This window comes from Aythya ferina (genome assembly GCF_964211825.1).
Source record: "Aythya ferina genome assembly, chromosome: 7".
Lineage (NCBI taxonomy): Eukaryota > Metazoa > Chordata > Aves > Anseriformes > Anatidae > Aythya > Aythya ferina.
Window position 1 is genome coordinate 16,391,361 of NC_140302.1, and position 14,476 is coordinate 16,405,836.

General features: G+C 40.7%; 1 protein-coding gene across 4 annotated transcripts in view; it reads left to right on the forward strand.

The window, feature by feature from the left end:
• Window positions 1-14,476, forward strand: part of NDST2 (N-deacetylase and N-sulfotransferase 2) — a 130,509-nt gene that overhangs the window by 49,587 nt on the left and 66,446 nt on the right. For 3 of the 4 annotated variants that reach the window (XM_084525774.1, XM_084525777.1, XM_084525775.1), the window contains exon 3: window positions 1,114-1,207. The exons of the other annotated variant lie outside the window; for it this stretch is intronic. The gene's annotated coding sequence lies outside the window, so the exon portion shown is untranslated. The remainder of the gene's footprint in view (window positions 1-1,113; window positions 1,208-14,476) is intronic. 4 annotated transcript variants of the gene reach the window in all.

Genomic DNA, 14,476 nt, shown 5'->3' on the forward strand with positions numbered 1-14,476 from the left:
TTTGCTGTATATTTTTCTTAGTGAAATCTATCTCTGCAGTATGAACACCAAAGGCACTTTTTTATTTTTTGTTTCGAGCAACATCCACAAGGCTGCATGGTTTGCATGTGCTAGGAAGTTGGATAACAGAGGAATTTTGTGAAAATAAAACAGATTTTTTTTTTTTTCTGGTAAGAAGTTTTCTTTTTCTTTTTCTTTTTCTTTTTTTTTTTAACTTGCAGACTATGATAAGCTTTTGTTGTCAGATTGTGAAAAGATGTGCAAAAGGAGATGTGAGTGAAGAGAGTACCTGCTGTAATGTAACCTTCCGTGGGAAGCAATGCTAATATTTACTTGTGTTTGCTGCTAATGGGTAGAAAAATATTGGTCTGTCCTTGGGCTGTGGTAGTTGACAAAGAAGAAATTAACCCCATTTGATAGCTGTAAAATCTGTTGCCTTCTTACACCAAATTTTGTTTCCTGCACATGGTTTTGAAAAATTTGTTAAGCCGGGTCTTAGGAAGTAAAGTGTTGTGTTGGGCAAGACATCTTCTGGTGGCCTTGGAGAGCACCTCAGTGTTCGCTGGTTGTCTCCTTTCAGTGGGAAGTACGTGGTCTTCCCAGTCCCCAGCTTAGCCTTTCTATTTAACAATTACAGTAGGGTGTGCCAGGCTGAGCACGTGGTAGATGCTCCTTTTTCCTTCGGGAGCTTGGGATATAGCTCTCATTAACCCAGAAGGAAGAGGGAAAACATACAAAAAAAAATCTGGCTGAATAAGAAATAGGCCAGTGTGCTTAATTTACAGTTCTTCTTTAATCTTTATGTTTGCAGCTTTGGGTAACAGTCAGTTATATATAGTCAGTTCAGTTATTCCTATTTCTTTCTGTCCAAAAGAGTCACAAAGGGGCAGGTGCATCCTCCGGCACTCCAGCAAGCATGCAAAAGTGGATTAAATTCAAAGCACTAGAATCAGAACTGCTTTACTGTAATTTCCTGAACTGGAAACTGCAGTAATTCAGGTATTGAAGTGGATCAGATGCCCTGGCCAGAGAATGTTTCCAGTTCAGAAAACATTGTTGTGCCTTACACCATCAGGTACACATATTTATCCAAAATTTCTTCTCTCTCCCCAGGTTGGTGTTTTTGCTCAGTCTGCATCTGGTATAACAGCTTCGCTCAGTCTGCATCTACACAGCTCTTTGTCAGACTGCACACACACTTCTTGAGGTAAGGAAGAATTGCTATAAGGGATAATTTTGGTCTAGGTAGTATAGTAGATGGGGGACAGAATAATTTTCTTTGACTCAGGACATTATACACGTAGAAACAGATTAGAGTTTAATACTTTATGCTTTCTTGAGTGTTATTTATGAAATGCTATAAAGTACAAGTAATCAGCTGAAGATGAGCAGTGACTCTTCAGGTTTTCAGGCCTGTATTATCATTGAGGTGATTTTTTGTTGTTGATATTTTTCTTGGTACGTGCAGCTCTTTGCGTGTAAGGTTTCTGGGTTGGGGCTAGTCACCACTTAGTGTGGTGTTGCATAACCTGCAACAGGGACTGCAGAGTTCGCTATGATTCAGCTGGTAGGGTTTTAAGCAGCACAGGGTTATCTATGTTAAATTTCAGTTTTATGTTAAACCTGATGTCACTTTTCAGCAGGGCTACACTCTTTACATTCTCTAAGAGAGTTACAGGGATAGTAACATCAGTGCTTGCTATGTAAGGCTGGCTGGCTACTGTTTCAGGAGCCAAGTTTGTGCCTTTATCCAGTGTCTCTTAGTAGCACAGTATGCAGCCCCAGCACCTTCCTGCAGGAGGCTTTAGAGGATGGCACTGAGTACTCGCTTTGCAACATGTGGGCTTTGGTGCTACATTGCTTCCCCTTCATTTGTGAAAGCGTCTGAGCTGCGGAGTGCTCCAGAAAAAGTAGGAGGCACGCTGGTTGCACATGAGGGGAGCTCAGTGGTCAGCCAAACCCTTAGCTTGTTAGGTGGGCATAGCTCACTGAAGAGGGTGAATCATGCGTGGCTTTAGTGAACGGATAAGGAACAGATCTGCTTCTGGGAGTATTTTGGAGAGACTTCAGCCTCAACCTTCCCACAGAATTGCCATGTTGAGAGGAAGAGGGTATGATTTCTCTTTACTGTCTTCCTCTTTGTTTCTGTACCACTTCCTTTCTTCTTTTTTTTTTTTTTTTAATATTTTTTCTTTAAAAAATTAACATAAAAGTCCATTTAAAATTTTCAAAGTTTTAATAAAACAAAAGAGAGGTGCACAGGGGCCTCATTCATCACCTTTTGTCACCAGACTTGATTTGACATCTGAGACTAGAGAGAAACTTTGGCAAGTGCAATGATTTCCCGTGTGGGGGTAATAAGAGAGAAAAAAGCTGTCAGTTGAAAACAGCAGGAGCTGCATTAGCAAATATAAATTAAACAGATGGCTAAGATACTGCAGCTGTCACATAGAAGCTCCAGGAAGATATTTAGCTTAGAGCTGCAGGAGGCTATTTTAAAAGGAAAGATGAAAACAACAACAAAGCAAAGTTTAGCATGACGAAGAGACAATAGAGGCATTCAGATCATTATGTGAAACTTACCCAGCACTGACTTTTTTCCTTCATCTCTTCAAATCTTAGGACTCCAAAATTAATTCAGGATCAGCTATTATAAGATCACATTACAGATTTTCAGACAGTGGGTTTGTTTACTGGTTTGGAGCTACCCTTCTGTATTCCTGCATGAGATACTGGCTCTCACACATATCCTGGAAAGACAGAAGCAACGTGACATGCATCATACAGTTTTGTTCTGGTTGTTTTACAGCTTTTTCAAGGAAACCTTATGAAATAATTGTTTTTGAATAAAATGTTTGAGGATATGCGGTGTTAGGAGCACTAATATTTTGGCAACGGATGCACTTGCATTTAGAGTCTTTTGCATGGTCAGTCGTAAGGTGATATTTTTTTCTGACCAGTTTTCAGCCATGAAGTGACTGCTCTTTTCCTTTGTGAAAGAAATTACAAAACTGCATGCAAGTGTGGTGGTTTTTAACAGGTGAAGGTTGTTTGGAATTCCAGTGCTGTTTTTGAGAGGCCAAAAAGCAAGTCGTTTTCAAAATACTGTATGTATAATCTTCCTCAATTAGGACTGATGATTTCTCTTAGACACCTTGTATGTAAGCAGAGACTGACATGCTGCCTTCATAGATATGTGAAGATGTGAATTTGCAAAGTAGGTGCATTTGAAGCCTGTATTTTACATTCAGAGAAATAGTGTATGCATCTGTGGTGGACTTTTTTTTTTTTTTTTTTTTTTTTAACCATGTGAGAAATTCTGGATTTTTGTTTGTACTGCAATGCTCTGTGCAAAATTAGTGCATCTTCGGTTCTGTGTATTTTTTTTTCCAACTTGTGTTGTTTCTTTACCATACATGTCCCTAGATGCAGTTAGCTATAGGTGTATACTTCATCCATAGAGATGATTTGGGAGCTATAAAACTGTCTCTCTAACAGCTAAATCTTCTGTTCCTCAGTATTGATCCTTCCTCCCATCATCCCCGTAAAGGCTGAGTATGTAAGTCCTAGCAGGCTCTGGAAGTCAGTGCAGCTCTGTTCTTTTAGAAGTAGGAAGTTCATCATTGAAATGTAAATGCCCTTCAGTAACTAAATCTTTAACCTATCCTGGACTCTTTCCTGATCTTAGTGGTTCAGGACCTAAATCATGAAGGGTATCAAAAGTTAAAAGCAACACCTTGAGCTTATTTGTGAGGTCTTGCTGAGAATGTGCAGCCTCAGCCTTCCCATGCCATTCAGGGCTGCTTCAGTTGTCTCTAAGTAGAAGCGGGCTCCTCAGCTTGTAACTGTGCATTTCTTTTATGGAGCAGCTTCATGCTTCAGTGTAGAACAGCACAGCTGTTAATGCCAAATAACTGTCATTTCAACCCAGGAAATTTCCCTTCTACCCCTACAGAAACTTTGGAGCAGTTATAAAACTTAAGAAAAGTAAGAACAACCACAACAACAACAAATAAACACCAAATGCAAAAGCAAAGCCTGAGAGTGTGTGCCTTTTGTAACAAACGCAAATGGAAGACACAAAGTTGGCCTTGAAGTGTACTTGAACTTGAGAATGATAAATGTGGGATATCTTTGTCAGTGCTGGAGGGACGTTTCTCAGTAGGTGACCTTCCGCCGGGGTCAGCCTGAGCCCTACGCCTCCACATAGTTGCTCTTAGCCTTTTTCTGCAATGTTTTAGCTAAAGTTTAGTGCCAAGACATGCTAGCAAGGCAGCAGTTCTGTGTAGTGGGAACCCAGGGCATACAGAAATGGACATTGAACCTTTCAAATTCCCTGTCAGCTCTGTTCCTGGGAAGAAACCAAAGGATCGGTCAGCATGATCAGAAGCCAAAGGAGGATGATAATGAGACAGGGATAAGAAGGCAGTAAGAGAGGGAAGGAGCTAAAACAGAGAAGTGGCTACAATGGGAAGAAGCAAGGGGGCAGGACAGCCTTATTTCTAAAGGTGGTTAAGTTCTTCTGCTGAGTATTCCAAAGGCAAGAATGAACTGTTCCAGCTGGAAGTGTAGTTACTGTCTAATACCTTATTCTGCCCTTGATCTTCATGTAAACCTTCTTCTGGTGGTATCAGGGAAGGATGTCATGGAAGATGGAAGGGTACATGGCTGCTGCTGCTGTAGGTAGAGCAAATGGAGTATGGTCTGGCCTGTGGTGTAGAGCTAGTGGGGACGTCTTTACAGTTTTTGAAAGTGAGCTGTGACGTAATTTTTCATGTCATTTAATATCTAAGTCTCAATTGATCAGGAACAGCCGCTTACACGCAAAATGTATACAAGTGGGAAAAGGAAACACAATCCAGCTTTTTTTATGCTCTCATGGCAATAAAGGGCTTCTTAACTGAAAGCAGGAAAGCCCAGCCCTTAGTACTACAGCGTTGTTCTACAGCTTAGCAAATCTGCAAAACATTTCATGTACTTTGACTCTCATTTGAACCTTGTCAGTTCTGGTCCAGGCTTAAAATGAAACAAGTCTGTTTTTTAGGTTAGTGCCATTCTGCATGTAGTGTAGACAGGTACATCAGTGAATGAGTAAAGGTTGTGGATAAATGTGTAACAGAAATCAATAATTTTTATTATGCTTATCATTTCAGAGGTCACATAAATAATTCTTAGGTGTTACAGAACAACACATCGAGTAGATCTGGTATGTGGGCTGTGGATTCCACAGTGCTAATTTGGTAAATATTACCTTACTGATTAATGTATTGGAGCTAGCGTTTTTCTAATTTGTCTAAACAGCAGAGAAGATGGAGTTTGATGTTTAGTTTTGCTTTAAAGTAGATTTAGCTTTACCTTTTCATTGGAAAGCAACTGAATACACCTGCTTACATTTCGGTAATGAAAACATCTTTCATATGGAAAACAGGTTTTCCATGTTGTTAAGATTCCTACTTCTCTTAACTGTGGCAATTTCTGTCTTTGAATGTTGAGTTCCGTTCCAGGTCCAAGTATGTCAGACCTGCATGAGTTTGTGGGAAAATATGTAGCTAATTTGTGACCAGCCACAGATTTGAGGTATGGCTCTGTGTAGTGTTACACTGTGGTGCATGTAGGTTTTCAAAAACTCTGTGCTTCTGCAGATGGGTATGTAGAGACATCCATCGAAAATAAATGCAGTTATCTATGGAAGAAAAGCCTTCCAGAGATGAGGCAGGTGAGCTTCCTTTCCCTGTGTAAGCAAGCCGTTTTGTGTTAAGAATTGCTACAGACTTCTAGCAAGATGTGAAAACACTGCAAGGCAGAATGTAAATGCACTACTGCTGGTAGCCACGGGCTAGCCAAGTAAACAGCTCAGGATAAAACTAAACACGACTAGAAAGAAAACGGCAACAGTCATTTGGGAACCTGGCGTGATGGCACCTCTCCACCTTTGTTACAAGACAAATAACAGTTGGCTATTTGATGTTGCTCTAAACTCGAGTGAGAAAGCTGGAGTTTTGAATAGAAAATAAGAAGAATAATAGCACATTTAAAAATGATTGACACATGAGCTAGTTTCTTGTACCACAATCTGTGTTCTTTGCCGTCATAAGAGTCATTTCTAGGCATTCATTCCAGCATCGTTAATATTCCATTCTTTTCTATTTGGCAGAATATATCTGACCAAGGCTTTATCTTAATGCATTTGCTGCTAAGGGGATCTCTTTACAGAGGGCTCTGTTACTTCTGGCTAATTCACATGAATAAACAAATGCAGAGAATTTGTATTATGAAAGTAGTAAAAGCACTTCCTTTATCTGCAGTCTCCAAAATATGCTGATGAGAGTTACTCTTCAAGGTGTTTCCAGCATAGCTGTGTTTTGTTAAGATCCTGCAGAAATTAAACTTAGTTGCCATAAAATATCCCATCCAGTTAGATACAACCACAAATGTGCTGCTGCCAGTGCAGCATGTGTTTTTAGGGCATTTGTATTAGCTGTTCTGGCAAAATAACCTTTTTGCCTGTGTAAACCACATCTCACTAGGCAGATTTGCTAGTATAGCTATTTTAGCAAAGCCTTTCTACTGTAGAAAAGACCTTATTGATAATACTGTGAGGTTCCCACAGTAGATGAAAGGCACAATACAAAGGGCTTTACAAACATGAATTAAGCTTCACAACACCCTTGTAAAATAAATCATTCTTCTAGCTTGCCAATGTCTAGTTTCTTTTAATATGAGATGTTTTGTGGGGATAAGAAGGAAGGGTAGAAGATTCAGAGTTGGGGGAATTAATGCCCAGTAGCACTGTAGCATTGCTAAGCTGAACAAATTTCTGACCTGCTGGAATCCCCTGCCATCTCCATCTGACATTTAAAGCGTCTTAGCAAAATCAGCGTTTCAGAGTGTCAAATAGCTACTGGTTGTTGGTTTTACCTGCTCTTTGATAGTATGAGGAGTTATAATCTTCACACTCGGCAATTGTTTTTGTCCTGAAAACCTGGAGCTGGCTTTTTTGTATGTGATATTCTCATTAATACTGTGTTTAACTATGGTGTTCTACCCTGCTGGTTGGTATTAAACTATACGAGCCTGTATGAGGCTGTGTAGTAGGGTGTGAACAAGTTATGCAGTTAAGGGATCTCAAAGGGAATAGAGAGAGGAACAAAACAAGATTTATGCACAGGAATGGTTTTAAAGTCAAGTCATTCAAAAGTTAGAGCAGTCTGATGTCGATAGTGTCTATGTGGTCTTGATTCATTTTTGTGTGCATGATTCATCATGCAGTCTTTAGTTACATGATCACATTGTATTTATTCCTTTCTCACCTTTTAGGGAATAAGGAACCGAAGAACTGTGCTAGGATGTAGGTTAATTTTCTCTTTTACCATTCACCAGCATTAGTTCTGAATTCAGCATGTAAACTCTTGGGGCAGGCCCATGAATTTCAGCAGCCCTCTTTTAAACACCCTGTCCTAGATTCTGTATTAATATGTCTATCAAGAATTTAAGCAAGCTGTGCAATCCTCTTTCCAGTTTAAGGCCACAGAGTGATAGTAAATGTTTTCAAAATCAAGCTACCTTTCCTCACCAAGTGTAGGGAGGGACTCACTCGAAAAGCTGGCGCAAATCCCCTAAAAGAAGGGAAATGATGGAGACATCTGGGCTGACTCTGTTCCCTGTTCTAACCCTTCCTGCGTGCTGAAGGAAGTTCCAGTAACTGTTCGCTAGTGTGCTTGATCCTCTGAGAGCTGCTTGATCTATTAGTAGTATTTTTGAGCCTTGTTTCCACAGCAACAGCACACTTTCTTTTTTTTTTTTTTTCTCTCCCATCTAAAGGTGGCTGTTGCTTTGAGAATTAGACCTGTGGAAAAGCTTGGCCTTCTTGTCCCCTGTCGTGATTTCAGCTGGCACAGGTCAAGAGTGGGAGGAGTGGGACTGGGAGAGAGTGACCATTGGTGGCGTGGTGTGATTATGAAGTGACAGTGGAAGGAATGAGTCCCACTTAATTATGGGTTTCAGCCTTAATAAAGTGAACGTGTTGAAAATGTTGGCTCTCTCTAAGCTCTGTGAATGAAAGGTGTGGGACTGTGACATTAGCAATGATCGTTTTAGCCCTTTGCACATGCTCTTGCAGTCATGTAGGACCCATGTCCAGTTCGTGAATGTGTTCATGCACGGTACAAAACCAGATGTACGTTCTGCTGCTCACAGACACTTTGTGTGTTCATGTCACAATAAGAAACCTAATCTAGTGTTCATCCTAGCATTGTAGGGAGGGGAAGTGTTATGTTTAATTGCTCCTCTGAAATAGGAAAGAAACGTTATGCTCTCTTTTTCCCTATGTTAAGGCATGATACTTCCTGTGGGCAGCACAGCACTTCCTTTCAAACTCAAGTACGCATACCAGTCTCTACATTTTCTGCTGCCTGGAAGACTAAGGAGCTTTCAGTTTATAAAATATTTCCATAGATCAGTTACTTGCCCCTTCTTGTTACTGTTTAGAGGTGAGTGAGAACAGAAGCAGCATATGGTTTGATACCAACATCTTGCTGGGGTTGGCTTTTTTCATCCATAGTTAAGAGAGTAGTCTCTTACATTGGTGCTTTATGGAAACCTAAATACAGTTGCTTATTTTTATTTTTATTTTTTTTTTTTAGTTTGCTTCTTCCGTAGAATGCTTGTCCTTAGAACTGAACCGTCATCCTTTCATGCAGAACATATGATTTGTGGCGCTGAGCTGCTGTCTGTGATGGTTTTTGTCTCCTTTATTTCTCTTCCCTTTCTTAGGGATGTGTACGTTCTCAGGTGTGTTGTAATAAGTGCTATTCTGCTTGTAACAAGCTCACTAACTGAGTAACTTGTGGAATAATTTAAAATTATGTTTCATTTAAAATTATGTTTTGTTTAAATTTCAGGCAAGTCAATTATATAATTAATATTGAATTCTGGGATTTCCCTTCCTTTAAGAGTGAATAACTAAGGCAGTATCTGTCATTGTTAGGCTTTTGCACAGGAGAGGCCTCTCCTTGATGCCATAGTGTGGTGGCTCGCCACCATTAGTATTTTAATTCCTAGTAGTTTTGAGTAAGGATGCCAGAAATACTGTATTTCTCTCAGGCAGATTTATAAGTGGATGCACTGATTAGCAAAATCAACGAGTAATGGATAAAACCACATAATCTGAGATTGTCTTGGAAAGGCACAATGTTTATAGCCATCTTTACAGTGCTAAGGCCAGAAATTCACTGATTCTTATCTGTATAAAATGTAAAAAGCTGTTCAAGGTTAAGCATCCAAGCCAGAAATGTCAAAGGCAGAAATTAATTAAAATACGGATTGCTTTCTAGTTATAAACACATCTGGATGTACTGTTCTTGTTAAAGATCTCATATTTAGTTCAGAAATGAAGACCATTCCAGTGCTGACCCTTTTTAAAATCAAAAATTAAGTTTAAAGTTTCAAGTCTTGTGTTGCTTGACTTCAAAACTCTTCTGACCGTCTGTAGCTCTTTCTGAGTGCACACTGAAGACACCGCACATTTTAGTATAACTGAGAAGTTGTTTATTAAAAGACCAGAGTGTAAAATTCCATGACAGTTTAACATTCAGTAATTTACCATTAAGCTGCTTGACAGAAGTTAAAATTTATGTTAATACTGTCTTGATTAAACAGCAGTCATTATCACTTACGGTGATTTGGCCAAATTAGTTTCCTAGCAGATGTCTCAATAATGGAGACATCCTACTATAGCATGTCCAAATTAAGTAAAGTGTGTTGCATTAATGTTTTGCACTTATATAGCATCTATCATTTCAAAGCACTTCACACAATCGTGTTTGATATTGGAAAAATGCATTAGGTAATATTATGACCAAAGCAAATTTACACATTCAAGGAGCTACGGGACATTTTTATAACTTCAGCAGATGTCTTGTATTACAAGTTTTAATGTTTAATACAATGTAGTCATCTAGTGATTCCTTCCAGGGAACTCAGTTTATGTAGCTTGCAGAAGAAGGTTTGAGTTAACCCTTTAAAGGACACAACAGATGATGATAGAAGGAGACATGAAACATTTCAAACCTCAGCTTTGAACTACTTCTAAGTAATCCTTCCCAGCTAGTCTTTGAATCTTTACTGCTCTTCATGCTTTTCCTCTTCCGTTTTCTTTTAAAATTGATCAACACGGAAAATAGTTGTGATTTCCCATCTTTTCCTTAACGTACTCCTTGGTGCCTACTTGCAGCATCACTTAAAACTTCTGCCATGGGTTTTGCCAAAGTAACTGAAAATTCAAGGGCAGAGAATAACTTTTACATATGCAGTGTTAGGATCGTACCTATGGGTGAAGACACGCTTCCTTAAGTCCTCACCGTTTGCTTTTACATATTTTATTACTTCTGTTTACGTGTGTAGGGAAAGCTGATACCACTCATAATTGTGCGTATGCAAATTGAAGGATTTTCTAGGTTCAATTTGTGTGCCTGTAATGTGTTTTTCCAGCTTCCATTTTCCAGCCTCTTCAGCATTTGGAAATTGTATTATAGTTGTAATGTAGCACAAAGCAGATATCTGACACACAACTCTGAACAAGTCACTGCCTAATTTTTTCTGTTCAAGAATCGGACTAATCACATTTTGCATTTACTTAATGGTTACATTTATTGATTGTGTTTTACAGATAGCATAACTGAGAGCAGACACTGAAGGCAATTTGCCCAAGATCCCAGTATTTCCTGTAATTCTGGTTGTGTTTTCCTGATTTGATTTGGAATGATCCAATTAAGAAGTATATGTAATTTCATAGATGTGTGATGTATCAAGTTTGTGGCTCATCCGATAACGTTCAGACACACCATTTCCCTCCGTTGCATGCACCTGGCTGGCTTTTCTTGTAACCACAGCTCATTTTATTGCCAGTTTTTCCCAAACTTAATATGATATGGGTCACGTAGTAAGGTCAATGTCCGTGTTGTACTATGAGATGAATAGTTCAGTTGGGTGTCAGCCGTCCTTGGAAGAGTGGAGTACTTTTTTGAAGTATTAAAACTATTTCTTGCCTTTTTTTAAGTCCTTATGTAACACAAAGACAGATGAGAGGAATTTACTTAAATGAAGGATGTAATATTTCATTGCTGAAGGCAAAAGTGAAAGAAGCTGAGGAGCAATGAGGAGCAGGCAGCATGTAGGGCATGGTTTTGTAATGCTGTCAGACATTGTGTGTGTGGCATGGAGTGCAGGAAAGGCTGCTTCCTTCAGAGAGCTGCTTGTCCTAGGCCTGGCTGGGTGTCTGCTCCAAATGCAAGCTGAAGATGTGCTGTTAGCGGCCATAACATGATCGGCTGTGAACTGCCTATGTGGATTTATTTGCTTTACAGTGCTTCACAGCAAAGGGAGATGGCTTACTTCTTTCCCAAAGCCTGCACGCTGCGTTTTGGATTGTGAGCAGAGGGGAGGAGTGGGGCCGTGGCTGTGACAGCCCCCGCCTGCTTGGGCAGTGCTGGCTGGGGCCAGCGGGGTGTCCAGCTGGGAAGGTGGAGGAGCAGAGTGAAGGTAGGCAGAGCTGGCAGGCTGCGGGGGCTGCTCCCTCCCGGCCCCCCTTTGCCTCCTAAGTCCCTGTAGCCTGCCGGTGCACTGCCGGTGGGGAGGTGCTGGATGTGAGAGCTTGGAGTTTGATTTAGCGCTGGCACTGTGGCATTTAAAGGAAATGAAAGATGCGGCGAGTGAGAACTGGTGGGAGAATCATAGAAGCCTTTCTGAGGTATTAATGGTCCTCATAGTGGAGTCCTCGTACATTATTCATGCCCTTTGAGCCACGCTGAGCACTCTGCACTCAGTGTGGTAGTAGAAGGTAAAAGGAAATTAACCCTGTAGTGATGCTTTGACATGGAACCAACGTAATAATTCTGGCAGCGTGTTGAGGGGATAGAAGGGGATAGAAAGAGGAGAAAACAGATTTCAACTCTGAACTGGGAGAGAAGTGCTCAAGAATACTCTGCAGTGAAGCAAGAGAAAGAACCCTTGAACCCGTGTATGAGGTCCTGGGGTCCCTCCATACTTTACACTCCCTTGTCAAAGTATGTTTTCCAAGTTTTAAAGGATACGTCTTGTAGCTGCGTGATGAGCTAGTCCTCTAAGCTTTCCAACTGATGCTATGGAGAGTTTTGCTGTAGAAGGCTTTGGCATGTTCAGATCGACTGTAGTAGCCAAGACTTACCAATGATTTCTGGATCGAATATCAGAAATCCATCATTCCAGCCTGATCAGAGTAGGTGTTGCTGTGTTTGTGCTTGTCTCTTTGAACGTTTTCTTAGTAAACTCCTCGTGTTTAGGATTCTTTGTTTCTGTTCCCATCCCTTCTTCCTTCTCTTCCCAGTTTTAACTTATTCCACTGTAATGTACAGCAGGAGTGTGCACAAGGGAGCTTTTAGAAGGGTTCAGAAACAGGAGACTTCTAATGCAATGGATCTATATAGGTAATTGATCGGAGATATTTGTGCTGGAGAGGTCTCTTACATCCAGCTTTTACTCACTGTCCATCCCCCAGCTCCTCTGAGGTTTCACAGCAAGTATCTAGAATGTAAAAGAGGTTATTGCAAACTAGTGGAGAATGACCTCACTCAGCAGCTAGGAGTAACTTTGGGAAAGGATTAGACAAAGTGACTGTAAATAGATGTCCTTTGCTGGTACATAAACCTTGATTTACTCTGTGTACCTTTTGGAGGTAGGACTAAAATATATTACTTTGGAGGCAGAAAAAGTGAACTCGTGGTGGAAAAAGCAGGATCTGTGCCAAGTACTGGTTGACTTCTGAACACAGAACACAGATTTCCACAAATGTTACAGACTCTTTATATCCAAATCTCTCCTTTTTCTTTTCCACTTACAGAAAAACACGTTCAAGGATAATATTTTAAAAAGCCATTTATTACTTAGAGGGCTTAGCTCTGTGACTTTTAGGTAAAAGACAATTCTGAAAATTTTACCTTGGAAAGTATGTGTCTTCTGGGTTGGGGGGAGTTACTTTGTTTTTATCAGAGGCAAGAATTTGATGCATTTGCTACCTGAAAGAAATCTTAAGAATAATTTTGTTTAAAGGCTTTGCGTTGGAGTCCGGCAGTCTGGAATAAAGGGTCTCAGTGAAGAGTGTATCTCACCAGGCTCCGATTTTCAGGAGATCCTAAAGGGGTTTGGACCACAGCAATAAGGACCAGGAGGCAAATGATAGATGGAGCACAGTGATTAGTACTAACTAACTAGTGCTGTAACTGCTTCCAGGGCTCTTGAAGATACAGAAAGAAGAAGAGTGGAAAGAATAAATAAATCATTCTTGTGGGGACTTGTGAAGGTTGTACCTCTAGGACTGCGCTCTTGATTTTGCAGCCTCATAGCTGCAGGTAAAATGAGCTGTTGTGGTTTTACCCCTTTAAGGCGGCTGAACATTTCTTTTGCTGGTAGATAGCAGTGCACGCTACTGACTGCTGTTGGAATCCAGATGTTACCAATGGAAGCCTTTGGGTGACGGTTGAGAAACTGAGTTGAAAGTTTTGTCTTTTCAGGTATGCTAAGCATTTGATAGTTAAGCAATTAAGCATTTTGCCATTGGTTCAGGTATGGCATTTTCCTATAACCACTGCTGATGGCAGATAATTTTCTTAGTGTGGTGTTTTTGCTGGAATGTCAATCAGGATGTGTGATCAGTAACCAGTTGCAGTGAAAAAGATGCCAGAAGTTCCAGGAAGTTGAAGGACTTTAGCAGTCCAGGCTTTTCTACCACTTGCCTGTAATCTTATGAGGTGGAGCCTCTCAGAGTATATCTGTTCTTTGCTAATTTTGTCAATGATTGCAAAAATCCCCATATTGCTTTACAGGAAGATCTTGTCCTTCTGTAGGTAATGCTTGCAGACTCCTTATATGCTGCCTGTGTGCAAGAAATCTTCATTACAGTCTCTTTAAAGTAGCATAAGCAGGTGCAGGAGCCCTCGTGCCTGCCCCCAGCATAGTCCGTGGTTGCGGGGGTCTCCATTTACCTCCAGTGGGAGACCCATGCTTGGATTTCAGTCCAGCCTCCACTTTCTCCCATTGGCAATTGAGAATCTGCCTGTGGGGCTGCAAGGAGTAAGGTGCAAGCTGGTGGCTTGAAACAAAGGGGCTGTGTGCTTATATGTCTACTTCGCAGTCAGTAGAAGGGGGAAGAGATTAGGAAAGAAAAAGCCAGAGTCCAGGGATGAGAAAGCAGGGGAACACCACTCCTCTCTGTCAGAAGAAGTGTGACAGGAAAGTCCTGCTCTGGAGAACAGGTAAGCTTAGCCTGGGAAACAAGGGGGAGGAACTGCAGAGCCTGGGTTTCACATAAAGCATGCTGGCTCCATTTGAGTATTCAGCATGCCTGCCATGCTTAATGATGTTGGTATTTAAATGGTTGTAAGCGGGCTTTGAAGTTAGAGCTTTGTTGAGTTAAGGTAGAGGTCAGTGTGTTGTAACTGTTGGC